The following is a 673-nucleotide window of genomic DNA, read 5'->3' as shown; positions in this document are numbered from 1 at the left end:
AAGCGCGGTTGGGTGACATCGTCACTGTTCGCCTAGCGACGGAGACACGTGTCACGGTTCCGAAGGTCCCTCTTGACCTCGGAGTCAAGTTTCTTGACTTTGATAGCGTGGAACGCTGTCTAGTTTTAGACTTGGGCGCAAGGTATGACCTCATCCTAGGAATGGCATGGTTGGAACACTATGAGCCATGAATTGATTGGAGATCAAAGACCTTGGGCGCCACCCGCACGTCTCCTGTTGGAGCTTCGGCGAGTCATGAACTCACCTTTGCTAGGAGACAAAAGCGCTATTGGCGAGACCACTGGACCGAGATGGTCAACGTGTTAGACATTGGAATGTCCGAGTTGGTAGACACCAACAGTGTATTGGACTGGAGCCCCGAGCGTGGCTCGCGGGCTGATCGTGGAGTGGCACGTAAACCACTGAGCGCTGTTCAAGTTTCGGAGCAGTCGCTGCATGTCATGCGTGACATGGTCGTCCAACGGCCGAGGTATCGAGAGCGAGGCCCCTGTGATGCACGTGAAGTGGCACGTAAACCACTGAGCGCTGCTCGAGTATCGAAGTAGTCGCTGCATGCCATTAATGGCGTGGTCGGACAGAGTCGGAGGCATCTTGGGTGTGGCCCTTCAAATGCGCGTAGAGTGGCACGTAAAACACTGAGCACTGCTCTCGC

This window comes from Plasmopara halstedii, assembly GCF_900000015.1.
Source record: "Plasmopara halstedii genome assembly, contig: Scaffold_323, whole genome shotgun sequence".
NCBI lineage: Eukaryota > Oomycota > Peronosporomycetes > Peronosporales > Peronosporaceae > Plasmopara > Plasmopara halstedii.
The sequence above is the reverse complement of the archived record's forward strand: the minus strand, read 5'-3'. Positions refer to the sequence as shown.